We start from the raw sequence: 13,569 nt of genomic DNA, 5'->3' as shown, positions 1-13,569 counted from the left end.
AAAAATACCAGCCTTAATCATTTGTATAATCACAAGCAGTGACATGAAAATTCTGTAAAATCACCAACAAACTACTCACAGTTTGATTCTGCTGTATAGATGGATTGCTCCCAATGTCTCTCTGTCTCCCAGTGTCTCAGTCTCGCAAGTCACCCAGTGTCTCAGTGTACCTATATATCACAGTGTCAGTGACCCCATGTCGCCCAGTCCCCTAGTCTCCCAGTGTCTCAGTGTCCCCATTTCTCCCAGTGTCCCAATGTCTCAGTGTGTCCCCATGTCACTAGGATACTGGGGACACAGTGAGACCCGGGGACACTGAGAGACATGGGGACACTGAGAGACCGGGAACACACAGACATGGGGACACTGGGAGACATGGGGACACTGAGACATTTAGGGAAACTGGGAGAAATGGGGACACTGAGACACTAGGGACACAGACACTGAGACATGGGGACACTAAAACATTTGGGGACACTAAGACACTAGGGACACAGAGACATGGGAACACAGACACTGGGAGACTAGGGGACACTGGCTGGGAGACAGACACTTGGGGACACTGGGAGACATGGGGACAGTTGTGGACATAGACATGGGGACAATGGGACATATAGGGACACTGGGAGACATGGGGACACTAGGCACACTGAGACACTAGGAACACAGACACTGGGAGACATGGGGACACTAAGACACTAGGGACACAGAGACATGGGAACACAGACACTGGGAGACTGGGAGACAGAAACTTGGGGACACTGAGAGACATGGGGACACTGAAACATTTGGAGACACTAAGACACTACGGACACAGAGACATGGGAACACAGACACTGGGAGACTAGGGGACACTGGCTGGGAGACAGACACTTGGGGACACTGGGAGACATGGGGACAGTTGTGGACATAGACATGGGGACAATGGGACATATAGGGACACTGGGAGACATGGGGACACTAGGCACACTGAGACACTAGGAACACAGACACTGGGAGACATGGGGACACTAAGACACTAGGGACACAGAGACATGGGGACACAGACACTGGGAGACAGACACTTGGGGACACTGAGAGACATGGGGACACTGAAACATTTGGGGACACTAAGACACTAGGGACAAAGAGACATGGGAGCACAGACACTGGGAGACTAGGGGACACTGGGAGACTAGGGGACACTGGCTGGGAGACAGACACTTGGGGACACTGGGAGACATGGGGACAGTTGTGGCCATATAGGGACACATGGGGACACTAGGCACACTGAGAGACATAGGACACAGACACTGGGAGACTTGGGGACACTGAGACACTAGGGACACTGGCTGGGGGACATGGGGACACTGGGAGAAATGGGGACATAGTGTCTCCGTGTCCCAATGTCTCAGTGTCTCCCAATGTCCCTATGTCTCACAACGTCCCCATGTGTCTCAGCATCCCCATGTGTCCCAGTGTCCCCTAGTGTCTCAGTGTCCCCATTTTTTTCCAGTGTCCCCAAGTGTCTGTGTTCCCAGGTCTCCCAGTGTCTGTGTCCCCATATGTCCTAGTGTCTCAGTGTCCCCTAGTGTCTGTGTCCCCTAGTGTCTGAGTGTCCCCATATGTCCCTTAGTGTCCCCTAGTGTCTCAGTGTCCCCATGTGTCCCCTAGTGTCTCAGTGTCCCCATGTGTCCCTACTACCTTTCCCCCCATCCCTCACATACTGTAGAGCTGTTGTCTGGACTCTGTGCTGTGTTGCTGCTCCCTCATGGATCAGTGAGTAGTAGAGAGAGGCAGGGATATGCTGTAACTTCCTATACCTGCCTCTCTCCACACACAGTGACCCCCTACTGGCCGGTGGTGGTATTGCAGAGTAATCTCCATTTATTCTGAGAAAAATACCTGCATTTGTATTGCTGGTATTACTGCAATACCGGCACGGCCAGGCAGCCTCAAATACCGGCTGTGCCAGTAAAATACCAGTCAGGTGGCAAACCTAAGAGTAGTGTGTAAAAAAAAAAGCTCCATCAGCTCCATCAGCCCCTATGTTAATCCGGCCCTGGCTCTGACAGGTAAATGAAGAGACTGACAGGTAAGTCTCTACATTTACCTGTCACAGCACTCTGATTGGTTGGTTTGAAATCCAACAATCAGAGTGTTCTGTGTCATTTTACACAGCATGGGAAAGTTCTTTGGAATTTTCCCACGCTGTGTAATTTGACTCATAACTCTCTGATTGGTGGATTAAGTAACCGTATATAAGTAACCAAGAAAAAAACCTACATAGGGTCACTTGGCAGATATGGATTGACACCTGTCCTCAGAGACCCTGATACACACTGACACAGAGCAGAATGGGGACTGTTCCCCCTACATAGGGTCACTTGGCAGATATGGATTGACACCTGTCCTCAGAGACCCTGATACACACTGATACAGAGCAGAATAGGGACTGTTGCTCCTACATAGGGTCACTTGGCAGATATGGATTGACACCTGTCCTCAGAGACCCTGACACACACTGACACAGAGCAGAATAGGGACTGTTCCCCCTACATAGGGTCACTTGGCAGATATGGATTGACACCTGTCCTCAGAGACCATGATACACACTGACACAGAGCAGAATAGGGACTGTTCCCCCTACATAGGGTCACTTGGCAGATATGGATTGACATCTATCCTAAGGATCCCTGATACACACTGACACAGAGCAGAATAGGGACTGTTCCCCCTACATAGGGTCACTTGGCAGATATGGATTGATACCTGTCCTCAGAGACCCTGATACACACTGACACAGAGCAGAATAGGGACTGTTCCCCCTACATAGGGTCCCTTGGCAGATATGGATTGACACCTGTCCTCAGAGACCCTGATACACACTGACACAGAGCAGAATAGGGACTGTTCCCCCTACATAGGGTCACTTGGCAGATATGGATTGACACCTGTCCTCAGGGACCCTGATACAAACTGACACAGAGCAGAATAGGGACTGTTCCCCCTACATAGGGTCACTTGGCAGATATGGATTGACACCTGTCCTCAGAGACCCTGATACACACTGACACAGAGCAGAATAGGGACTGTTCCTCCTACATAGGGTCACTTGGCAGATATGGATTGACACCTGTCCTCAGAGACCCTGATACACACTGACACAGAGCAGAATAGGGACTGTTCCCTGTACATAGGGTCACTTGGCAGATATGGATTGACACCTGTCCTCAGAGACCCTGATACACACTGACACAGAGCAGAATAGGGACTGTTCCCCCTACATAGGGTCACTTGGCAGATATGGATTGACACCTATCCTAAGGATCCCTGATACACACTGGCACAGAGCAGAATAGGGACTGTTCCCCCTTCATAGGGTCACTTGGCAGATATGGATTGACACCTGTCCTCAGAGACCCTGATACACACTGACACAGAGCAGAATAGGGACTGTTCCCCCTACATAGGGTCACTTGGCAGATATGGATTGACACCTGTCCTCAGGGACCCTGATACACACTGACACAGAGCAGAATAGGGACTGTTCCTCCTACATAGGGTCACCATTTTTAGCCCAAGGCAGCTCATCTCATCAGGCTTTTTTTAGTCGAATGTATTGCCCACTGTCAGTCCCTTCGGGATCCATCCCTCATTCATCTTAATAAAAGTGAGGTAATCTAGACTTTTTTGACCTAGGCGACTTCTCTTCTCAGTGACAATACCTCCTGCTGCACTGAAGGTCCTTTCTGACAGGACACTTGAAGAGGGGCAGGCCAGAAGTTCTATCGCAAATTGGGATAGCTCAGGCCACAGGTCAAGCCTGCTCACCCAGTAGTCAAGGGGTTCATCGCTCCTCCATCAACAACACGTCTTTAAAGCGTCCTGTCCTTGCCGGCGTGGTCGTGGGAGGAGGAGGATTACTTTCACTTCTTCCCCTGTTAGATTCCCGTTGTGCTGTGACATCACCCTTATACGCTGTGTAAAGCATACTTTTTAATTTATTTTGCAAATGCTGCATCCTTTCCGACTTGTTGTAATTTGGTAACATTTCAGCCACTTTCTGCTTATACCGGGGGTCTAGTAGCGTGGACACCCAGTACAGGTCGTTCTCCTTCAGCCTTTTTATACAAGGGTCCCTCAACAGGCACGACAGCATGAAAGACCCCATTTGCACAAGGTTGGATGCGGAGCTACTCATTTCCCGTTCCTCCTCCTCAGTGATCTCAATGAAGGTATGTTCTTCCCCCCAGCCACGTACAACACCACGGGTACCAGATAGGTGACAACGAGCACCCTGGGATGCCTGTTGTGGTTGGTCTTCCTCCTCCTCCTCAAAGCCACATTCCTCCTCTGACTCCTCTTCCTCACAATCCTCTTCCAGCGTTGCCGCAGGTCCAGCAAGCGATGCTGATAAGGCTGTTTCTGGTGGTGATGGTGACCACAAATCTTCCTCTTCCTCTTCACGCTCATCTACAGCCTGATCAAGCACTCTTCACAGGGCACGCTCCAGGAAGAAAACAAATGGTATGATGTCGCTGATGGTGCCTTCGGACTGACTAGGTTTGTCACATCCTCAAAAGGACGCATGAGCCTACAGGCATTGCGCATGAGCGTCCAGTAACGTGGCAAAAAAATTCCCAGCTCCCCAGAGGCTTTCCTAGCACCCCGGTCATACAAATATTCATTAACGGCATTTTCTTGTTGGAGCAGGCGGTCGAACATTAGGAGTGTTGAATTCCAACGTGTCGGGCTGACGCAAATCAAGTGCCTCACTGGCATGTTGTTTCACCGCTGGATAACTGCAAAGTGCGCCATGGCCGTGTAGGAACGCCTGAAATGGCCACACACCTTCCTGGCCTTCTTCAGGACGTCCTGTAAGCCTGTTTACTTATGCACAAAGCATTGTACGATCAGATTACACACATGTGCCATGCACGGCACATGTGTCAACTTGCCCAACTTCAATGCCGCCAACAAATTTGTTCCGTTGTCACAAACCACTTTGCCGATATCCAGTTGCTGCGGAGTCAGCCACTTTTCCACCTGTGCGTTCAGGGCGGACAGGAGTGCTTGTCCGGTGTGACTCTCTGCTTTCAAGCAAGTCAAACCCAAGACGGCGTGACACTGCCGTATCCGGGATGTGGAATAGTACCTGGGAAGCTGGGGGGGTGCCGTTGATGTGGAGCAAGATGCAGCAGCAGAAGAGGACTCAGCCGAGGAGGTTATGGAAGAGGATGGAGTAGGAGGAGTAGAGGAGGTGGCAGCAGGCCTGCCTGCAAGTCGTGGCGGTGTCACCAACTCCTCTGCACAGCCACGCATTCCATGCTTGGCAGCCGTCAGCAGGTTTACCCAATGCGCAGTGTAGGTGAAATACCTGCCCTGATCATGCTTTGCAGACCAGGTATCAGTGGTCAGATGGAAGAAATTTCGTCAGGGTACCTTCCACTGCGGTGTCTCAATAGCTACAAATTTTTTGAACGCCTCAGACTCCACCAGCTTGTATGGTAAAAGCTGGCGGGATAATAGTTCAGACAAGCCAGCTGTCAGACGCTGGGCAAGGGGGTGACTTTCTGACATTGGCTTCTTATGCTCAAACATGTCCTTGACAGACACCTGACTGTGGGCAGATGAGCGGGAACTGCTCAAGGCGAGAGACGGAGTAGCGGATGGTTGAGAGGGGGTAAGGAGGACAGCAGTGGTTGACGTGGCTGAAGATGCTGGACCAGGAGGAGGATGGTGGCTTTGAGTTTGTGGTCTGCTTGTACTCATGTGTTGATCCCATAGGCGTTTGTGATGTGCGATCATGTGCCTACGCAAAGCAGTTGTACCTAGGTGGGTGTTGGACTTCCCACGACTCAGTTTCTTTTGGCACAGGTTGCAAATAGCATCGCTGTTGTCAGAGGCAGACACACAAAAACAATGCCACACTGCTGAGTTCTGCAATGACGGCATTCTGCTGGTGGACACAGCATGCGTTGATTGGCGTGCTGTCGGGCTAACCCCGGGTGCCGATGCATGCTGTCTGACTGTGCCACTAGCTCCTTGCGACGAACTCCCCCTGCTTCCAACTCGTCTCCTCCTCCTCTCTGTCTCCCCATCTGAACTTTCGCCCTTTTCTTCTTCTTGCCGAGCGGGCACCCACGTGACATCCATGGACGCATCGTGCTCATCAACCGCTTCACTTGTATCTGACAACTCAGTAAAGGAAGCAGCAGCGGGTACAACATTATCATCATCACACCGTACGTCCATGTGTGTAATGCTGCCTGACTGAGACATATCCCTGTTATCTACATCCTCTGGCAATAATGGTTGCGCATCACTCATTTCTTCAAACGGATGTGTAAATAACTCCTCTGACAGATAAAGTGAAGCGGCTGTTGTGCTAGTGTTGGTGGTGGCGGCAGGCGGGTGAGTGGTATCTTGAGAGGTGCCCGAAGCTAAGCTGGAGGAGGATGGTGCGTCAAGGTTCCGAGGTAAGAAGCAGGGAGGGAGGAATAAAACAAAAAACTATAAAAACATAATTTTTTAAAAAAAATGCTTCCCCCCTATCATCCAGCACACACACACATGCACACACACACAGCATCCAGCACACACACACACATCATCCACATCATAAGACGAGTGGGGCTTTTCCAGCACAAAAAATGTGGCTGGAGTTTAGCCTAAGCAATGAAATATATTGCAGAGTTCATGTTTGTTTATATATATATACATATATATATATCTCAGGTTGTGAATAAAGTTTGTGATGGCAAACTGAAATGTTGGTTTGTATTTTTTTTTTTTATAAATTCTTTATTTTGATTTATGAGGGGGGGGGGTACAGAAAAAAAGAAGGGTCCGGGGAAAACAGTTTATAATACATACATCTTGTAACGTACACTTTTCCTTTGTGGCTTTTACCCAGAGTAGACTAGCATAGTCACATTTTAACTATTTGATAGTCCTGGAAGAATGCATCTGTCATGGTTGAATATATTTATTACCTGTTATGTGTTAAATTTGTATACACTGAACAAAATTATAAACGCAACACTTTTGTTTTTGCCCCCATTTTTCAAAGATCTAAGACCTAGTGAGCACTTCTCTTTTGCGCGATAATCCATCCACCTCACAGGTGTGGCATATCAAGATGCTGATTAGACAGCATGATTATTGCACAGATGTGTCTTAGGCTGGCCACAAAAAAAGGACAATCTAAAATGTATTGTATCCTATTGTAACAATGCAATGTTTTGTGGACCCAAGACAGACATGAAAACAAGAGAAATCTCAGTGTATCCATCCTGGTAAAATATCTTATAAATACATATATATATATATATATATATATATATATAGGAAACATGGGGGGATATCTTGTGTATTTATTATATATATATATATATATATATATATATATATATATATATATATATATATATATATATATATAATCTTGCCCTTTTACAACACTTTATAATTCTGGTGACAGGCACCAGTCAAAATATTACGCATTTTAGTTAACTATTTTCATGAGGCATAAGATGATTTAAGATGTGAGAGTAAAAGAGTGAAAGGCCAGATCTAATAGAAGATAGTAAAAATAAAGCATGATCTATGGTTCTAGACAAAAGGGACTATTCTAGAAACAGATCATATCATGGACACTGCCACCTATAATAGAGGAAGAGAAAGAGGAAGAATAAAGGAGAATGTCATTGAATAATGGGACAAAGATAGATAAATGTAATCACTAGGTGAGCCATTGAAATTTACTTCTGAGAAGATTGGGCACGTTAATAGAAAGAGGATAGAATGCCAATCAGCCATTGTCTCCTTTTCTTCTTTCTATTGATGAATTGTTCTCTACCTGACCCCTTAAGAACTAATTGAAAATGTAATATATCACACAAAAAAATGCAAGATTAGAGAACAGTAAGAAAATAGATATTTTACTAGCTGTGAGGACAACAGTCAAATCCTTACACAAATGTATACTGTATTGGAACAAATTGGAACAAATTGAAAGAATTCATTAAGTGTACTGATCCCATTGTATATTTAAAAAAAAACAAAAAAAAACTTTGTGAATGATGCTGATAGCCATGAATACTTTATTACCTTTTAAATCAATATATATGGAATTGAAATCTGTACATACATTTTTTTTTATTTTTTTATTTTTTTTTAAATGTGTTGTTATATAAACAGTGTTGAGAAATAGTACAGATATAGCCATCTGGTACATCATACCAAGTTTTAAATGTAAACACAGTGTTTTAGCAAGATAATTACAAAACGAGCAGTTTAAATAATGCAACATACAGATTCAAACACATTTGTTAACACCAGGGATAGACAGAAAGTGTACCTGACTGGTCCACCAAACATCAAGCAGGCAACCACTGTTAAAATGCTCAATGTATTGATAAATTATAAAACAATGACAAATAGCTCCAACACAGCATAAAAATACATACAGAAAAATATGAAAGAATCATGTTTGACTCATTTTGCAACAAGAGGTTGTTACTCATAAACAATAGTGTAGCAGTATAGTTTACATACATTGGCAAATGCAGTGGAAATGTTGGATGAAGATTCTAATAAAAAGATTGTATATTTAAGTAATACTGTACTTACTGCGTTTGTTAATGACTGGAGTGTTGCAGGGGTGCATGGCATCAAACAGGTACTCTTCAGCTACTATATTAAGTATGTTTCTCTCTCTCTTTTTTACCTCTATTTTTCCATGTTCGCCTATTTCTTAATATATGGCTCAACTCACCAAAATAGCATCCACCATTGTATGAAAAAATAGTACACACACACACACACACAAGGCATCCCTTACACACACACAAACAAAAAGCATCTATTACACACACAGAAACACAGAATGCATTACTTACACACACTGCATCCCCTATACACAGAAACAAACAATACATCGCACACAGAAACACGCAGCGCATCCTTTACATAAACAAAGACACACAGAAATACTCAGAGCACCTCTTACTCCAATACGGGAACACACATTGCACACACATATACACACACACACACAGAAATACACCCTGCTTGCCTTACACACACAATGACACACACAGAAACAAAATGCATCTCTGACACACACACAATACATCCCTTACACACACACTGCATCTTTTACATACACACACTACATCCCCTACACAAATTGTAATCCGTACACACTGCATTCCATAAGCACACACCCATTACATCTTCTACAATAAAACACAACAGAATCCCTACACACATACACTTCACTCCCTGTGAGTGGACTCATGGGCGTACCTTAGTGTCAGACATTGAGGTGGGCCTAGGCCTTGATCTGTGTAAGGGCCCACACATTTTCTGATGGCAGCCCTGTATGAAATTACTGTCTGAAGGACAACTGAAAACTTCTATTAAAGAGGGCGACATCTTTTTAATAAACAGCAACATCAAGTAAAATATTAAACTTTGTGCTAGTATTTTTGTTTTCTCTCACTCGCCTCTTACCATGTTTAGAGGAGCACCAGTTTGACAACCTCTGATCACTATTCATTGCAGCAATATTTGGTAAATGTTCCAACTTTCATCTTAAATGTGTCTGTAGCTGTGATAAATATCCTTTTTATCTCAATAACTGCTTGAAACCATTGTGAGAACACTTAGGTTGTATTGTACGTCTAATGGCAAAGCGTTTTATGAACCTATATAACATTACAATCTTCCTCATAAATGCATCCATTAAGGAACGTTACTAAAAATATTGCGGTATATTAAGGACAATAAAGGCACTACTGTGACAGTTAAATTTGTATGTTATAAGAATACTTATTTCGATATATCAAGAAGCTAATAACATTGACCTTTGCATCCTGAGTGCTACAAACATATATCCGTATTATATATTAAAATCTTTAAAGTATAATTATGGAGAATACAATTGGGGTAATCTTGGGGGAAAAAAACTGAAATATTTAACAAATTATAAAATATAAATGTTATATGTATGGCATAGAAGAGTTAAGGCAAAAAAATACATCTGCAGAGGTTTATGCATATTATGCATTAAAGGAATGCAAGAAACATCTATGGCGTTTTGCCCAGATGCACATTCTTTACCTCAATTCAAGATGTACAGTTTGTTTTGTTCCGAAGCAAAATTAATCCGAATTCAGCAATTTGGAATCATCCAAATTACCTAATCAATAAAAAAAACTAAATAAAAAGGAACAGATCCATAGACAATTGAAACAAATAGTTTTTATCCATCCATTTTGATAAGTGTTGAGATGACTGCAGATATTAAAACAGCAGAATGTGTTAAGACCAAAATATTGCTTGTTCCCCTTCTTTAAAATAAACAACACTCCTTACTTTTATGCCTCACGATTTTTCAGATTACTGTAGCTTGTGCATCTTCTTTAACATTGAATAATGATACCTTTCTCAAGTCTGCTGTCAAGTTTGGACATTTTATGATTTGGGACATATGCCTAGGATTTGGGTTCAAATGCTCTGATGTGTTTAATGTTAGGAGCTCTACCAATCTAGAGTTCAAATGGAGTTTTGTATGTAGCTCTTGTGGGTAGTCTGTTTCCTTTTAAAAACAAATAAATTTTTATTAGGAATGTCAGATATTGTCAAATACACTGTTAGTATACATGAAAGAGTAAGAATTATGAGCAGTTAAGCAAGCTCATAGTGTGCAAGATGATACAACAATCAACATTCCAAACATTTTGTGAATTTACAATCCTTAAAAATGAACGAAAAGCAAATTATATCCCTCAAACAATAAGCCACTTAGAGATACGTTCAACCCCCAATCCTCTCCCCTGACAAGGAAGAGAAGGGATTTCTCATTGGGGACCGAAATGTGTTTAGATTTCTTGGGGTTTAGATTGGTCATTAGGATCGAGAAAAAAGTTGACCATGAGATAGAACAGATTGGTCATGTTACATAATAATATAAACAATTCAAAATGAAAAATATATATTTATCTGTGAAAAGTCGTTGGTGCACTCTGTTTCCCTTGGATATATTTTGTAATGGGTCACAACCCACTATCACCTCTGCTTAAAACCATGCTGTATACTCTAGCATACTGATGATAGTGTCCAGGGTAGGGATGTAAGATTTCCATGTTTGAAGGAACTTTTTAGGTTTCTTTGTTGTTTATGGTTTTTATATAATCCATTTTAAATAAAAAAAAATACAAAAGTTTGGTTAAGAATAAATGCAAAGGTGGTGTCCCAGGTGATTCCAGACCTGAAGGATAGTTATGTCGCACTATTGCAATAAAAGTTTGGAATCACTTGTGAGGTATTATGAATTCTTGGAGGGGCCCCAACAACAGAAAACCAGGGCTGAGCAGTGAGGGGAACATGTTATTAATGTCTAGGTAGCACTTTAGTTCTCCCCAGAAGATTTCAATTTAGTCTGCCTTTGTATGAGTGCATTTTAAACAAGGCAATGTATCCTTCCTAGCCATTAAATAGAGTAGGTATGGGAAATAATAAGCATAATGTGTGGTTTTTAGGAACATATCTCATTAGGAAACCATTAGATGGTCTGCTTTGTAGACACTTAGCTGCCATTATTGCATCCACCCAATATTAATGTGGCCACTGGCTATCTCAATTAGAGTGATTTTTTTATTCAGATACAGCATTCTGTTCTGAACGGTATGGTACTGCATGCAAGGGCTCTATAACGTCTAAATATACAGTAATATGGTGTGATGTGTACTCATCACCATTGTCTGTAAGATGAGTTTGAGTCTTTCTCCCAAACTGGTTCTCAACACTTGCAATGTATGCTTACGTCTCTGTAGTTTCTGCTCTGTCTTTCATGAGATAAGTGATAAAATATCTGTAATAATCACCAATAAATGTCAATCTATAATTGTTAAGCCCACAGGGCATAGGCTGTATTGGACCACATATACTTGAGTAAATTAGTTGCTTAGGCTTTACTGAGTTTCTTTGATGGTGTTTGGGAATAGGTGGCTTAGTACCTTTCTCTATTAGTCAACATATTATTCTCTGTTGAGATCCATTTGAAAAGGTTTCGTGTCTATTTCTAAACATTTATTCTACACAGAAATTTCCTTTACGTCTCTGTGTCCAAATCTTTTATGAAACGGTTTGAGCAGTTCTTGTATCTGTTGACTTTTTATTCTTGTGTGTTTAATACAAATACACAGTTACTTCTAAGCCTTGTACATACAATCGTTGGTAACCGCCTCTGCCATTTCTTGAACAATAAAATATTTTTTAACTGTGTTCTTGTAACGGAACTCCTGTACTCAAACTGAGTACCTCCATCAGGTCAAATTCTAGATCGCTTCAGACCCTGATGCCCAATTTGGACTGTGGTCTTTGGGGATCTTTTCCACTGGACAATGCTGCAGTGGCTATAACTCTTTTCCTCTTAATGCCTTCTCTCTGCTCTCACCAGTAATTATAGCTTTTTTCCCATCCACATTAGTCAAGACTTAATGTACAGGGTACAATGAATAACCTTTATTGCACACATATCTATTAATACAGAACAAATGTGGATATTTCCTCTTGGGGTTCTTCCACACAATACCAGCACAATTAAAGTAATCCGCTCCCCAGAGCCACTCTGTCTGGGTTCTTGTGTTTATCCCAACTAACAAGATAAATCCCTACTGTGTCCTCCCAGACATAGAGGCTTGATGTGCAAAAAGTCCCACAGAACCAGATTTCTGTCCCTGGACTGTACCTCCATATATCATGTGTCCCTGTGTCCCTGTACAGCTTGTCACCCAGACCACCACTGTCCAAATAGTACCCTGATCAGAGAATTTATGGATAAGCAGCTTGTTGAAGTTTCACCAGGTGGTGGCTATTCTCTGATCCAGTGAGGAGATCCATGCATGCAGCTGCTTTGTCCCAGTCTCACTTAAGGAGCTCTTAGCAGAGGAGCACTCTCAAGTTCTGGGTATCCATTGACACCTCCTCAACATCTTCTCCAAATAGTATCGTGATTGGTGTTTGAGAGAGCAATCGACGCCCGGTGAGTGGTTCCAGTTCCACAGAGATTCAGTGTATCTCGTGGTCAAGCGCTCAGTGTGCAGATTGAATCTAGGTGATCAACAGAATCCAAACCAAGCTAGTAAATTGTAGATTATACTAGCTTTAGTGTAACTATAATCTTAATTTTATTAATGACAGGAGGCGAATATTTGCTTAAGTCTCTCTTTACTAGAACTCCACAGCAGAACATTAACATAGAGATAAAAAACACCAGAGACAAAAAAATCAGGAATCTATAAAAGGCTTCTCCCAACTAACAATTTCCTCTTTCACGATGCGACAAATAAAGTACATGAACAATACACCACAAATACAATAACAGGAGAAACAAATCTAACATAACGATGAATGCCGTCCGAAATTGAAACCGTGGAACCAGTGGGTGAAGCCTTGACCTTTATCCTGTAGAGTAGTTGGATCTAAGAACTGTAGCCAAACTATTAAACTGAAACGAGATAAACAGATTAGCGAAAACACCGATTAGCGAATGAAATGTACTGAGAAAACATGAAT

Source organism: Pelobates fuscus, chromosome 4, assembly GCF_036172605.1.
Source record: "Pelobates fuscus isolate aPelFus1 chromosome 4, aPelFus1.pri, whole genome shotgun sequence".
Lineage (NCBI taxonomy): Eukaryota > Metazoa > Chordata > Amphibia > Anura > Pelobatidae > Pelobates > Pelobates fuscus.
Note: the sequence above shows the minus strand (reverse complement) of the source record.